Consider the following 3192-nt stretch of genomic DNA (forward strand, 5'->3'; position numbering starts at 1 on the left):
ATGGGTTTAGCTATAAAGCTTTAGTAACCAAGGTTATTAACTAAGATCTAATTTAACAATTTATAGAATATCAATTCTAAAGTTGTTTTGATAATTAACTGAAACTAGGATTGTGTTCCCAATAACGTTGCATCTAATATTCTTCCGTAGTTGAGTTTTAGGCAATTTATCTCTACAAAATTCAGGTGAGCTAAATATATCTGATACTTCTCAATTTAATCAGATAATTTTCACTCAAGTCCTCTTGGTCCCAGAGTGTTACAAGCTTTACCCTCGCTTACAACAGTGTTAAGTTCTTTTCTCTCGAAATTGAACGTTGACTCCATTTCTTTCGGTTAATTTAACTTTTTCCTAATTTTCATTTTTCTCTTGAACAAATGACAGATACAAGCTCACTCTAATGCGTGCACTCATTAGAATACATGAATAACGAAAGCTAAATCATAATTTGTAAATATAAATTGCCTTTCACTCATTTTATGAAATTACACTTAGATTTACGTCATAGATCCCACAATCCCAGTTGTGGTATTTAGCCACTCACGATTTCATGTAAACATACAGAAGTATATAAGGAAAACATGACAAGAAAATACTTACGAAAATAAGCAAATCGATAAGCACTTTGATAATTCAAAAACCAGAAATCCAACTTTCAAACTTGATTCGATGTTAATGTCGAAAACTAAAAGCTAAGAATAATTCAAAACTTCATTCTTCGTTCCAGATAAGACAAGATAAACAATAAAAATGGCCTAATTAATTCAAATAAAGTTTTTTCAAAAGAGTCGTACTCGAAGTAGGACTGAACTGTCGGGCACTTCACAGACAATCGTCAAGGGCTTCACGGTCCGTGAAGCCCTTTCTTTACTTGGCATGTCTGAAACTTGGATCTTCAAAGCTAACATGTTGGATGGGTACCACGGACAACACCACAAACCGTCATAGGGACCACGGTCCGTTTGGGTGTCTGTGGTCCTTACTTGCTCACTTCCCATTCTAGCTCCTCTAGGTCTAGGCACTGGTTCAACTTCACGGTCATAATCACGGATCTTTGTGAAGACCACAGGCCGTGAGGTCTACCGTGGTCTTTACTTGGCCCACTCCAATTTCAACTTCTCCAATATTTCTTACTGGAAATGCATCACATTTTGGCACCATGATTCGTAACAAGGACCAGACCCATCTAGGTGCTCATGGTCTTCATTTGATCAGACTCATCTTCTGCTTCTTTTTCCATTTTTCCCACACATGCAAGAATCTGTCTACACATTCAACAAACACATCAAATATTACAAAAATACAGTCGATTATAGTATTAAACCTCAGTTTTGAGCATCAAATATGCCAATATTTCATGGAACATCATACATAATTACCCTTCATCCACCTTTCGGCCTCATAATACCCATGACGTCAACCTTTTGCCTCAAAAATACCCTCGATATTAATCCTTTGGTTCATATTTGCCCTTATTTTTAACAACTCCCCAAAACTAAAATGGGTACTTAGTTTGGTTTGTATTATGGGATGATATTCATGCATTGCACAAGTATGCTTTTAGGTTACTTGAGAGTAGTTCTATTATGGTATAGATGACTAAGAGTCAAAGAATGCTTATATGATGCTTATGTTGGAGACTTTGCTTATTATTATGATATTGTCTCTTATGATTATAGTTTATATTTCATGAAGTATTTCATATGATTATGGATTATGTCTTATATTGACTAACCATTGTCCTATGCTCTTATGATTATGCTAGCTAACATATTTAGTACATTTTGTACTAACGCATACTTTGCCTACATTCTCATCAAATATAGGGTTTAGAGATTGAGTTATATTCTTGGAGATGGGTTTCTAAGGAGCTAAGGGTTGAAGATCTTAGTGAGTCCTCATAGCTTCAATGACAAAATTCACTATTTCCTTTACGTCTTTATTTCATGTTTTTGAGACTATTGTACGGGTTGTGTCCCAAGAGCTTTATTCTAAAGTTGTATTAGATGGTTTGAGACAAAGTATAGAGAGACTTTCGCTTGCTTTTATGGAAATGACTTCGATTGTAAAAAGTTTTAAATTTTATGTACTTTTTTAATATCTTATGTTCATGATATGCTAAGGACTTGTATGAGATCCCTTCAGGGTCAAGTACACTGTGTTACTTCTAGGGTATACCCCTAGGTCGTAACAAACTTGGTTATTAGAGCACAAGGTTTAGAATGGTTCTAGGACTGTCTCAAACCACGTCTAATAGAGTCTTGTTCATAAATGTGAAGCGTGCCACATTTATGAATAGGAGACTATTGTATACTTAGGAAATCTCACTTCTTCATTCTCTAAGTCGTGCCATAGAGTTTAACTCTATAAGGTCTCTCTCATATTCCTTTATCCGATGGTCTTTAGGATATGACCACTCGAAGTGCTTATGCTACAAGGAACGAGGGAGAAAAGGTTGGTTGTGATGCCAATTATGGCTATGTGACTTGATAGATTTGAGATGATAGATTGTGATGTTGTCTTTAGTATGAATGGGATGTATTATGGTTATGTGCATTTGATGGTAGAACCTGACTTAGTATGATGAGTTTTGGAGGTATGTTGATAGATTTGAAGAATAGGGTGTTTAAGTAATGCCTAGAAGGGTTGAGTGAATAGACTCCTATAAGAAGAGTAGAAGTGTAGTTCACGTTGGTTTAGAATCATTTTGGGTGATGGGTGAAAAAGCTTAATGATGTCTTGTTCCGACCTTGGAGTTGGAAAAAATGAGGCATAGAAGAGTCCCTATAGAATTACTCCCAAGGGGGAGATGATGTGCTTAGATATCAAGGTCGTAGAGTGTTCTTGATGTCCATGATTTAGGTTAACTAGAAAATCTCACCTTGAGAGGTGTAGTGAGTATGAGAAGTTTAGTCCCGGCAAGTTAAGAAATAGAAGAACAAGGAAGTTGTTCCATAAAGTGTTAAGGAGTGATATTTTAGTAAGGGTTTAGTTAAGGGTGCTACTTGGGAGGCCTAGGGCCAATGAGAGGTCCCGATATCCTCATTTTTTTTCCTTGTGTTCCTCCTTTAGCATTTAAGATCTTGAGATGATAAGTTCCTCTAGATTTGCTTTTATGTGAAGTCATGTGTGATCTATATGTTTCCATGATTTCCTTATGTAGTGCATGTTCATAAAGCTTGTGATTTAAAA

This window comes from Solanum stenotomum, chromosome 9 (assembly GCF_019186545.1).
Source record: "Solanum stenotomum isolate F172 chromosome 9, ASM1918654v1, whole genome shotgun sequence".
NCBI lineage: Eukaryota > Viridiplantae > Streptophyta > Magnoliopsida > Solanales > Solanaceae > Solanum > Solanum stenotomum.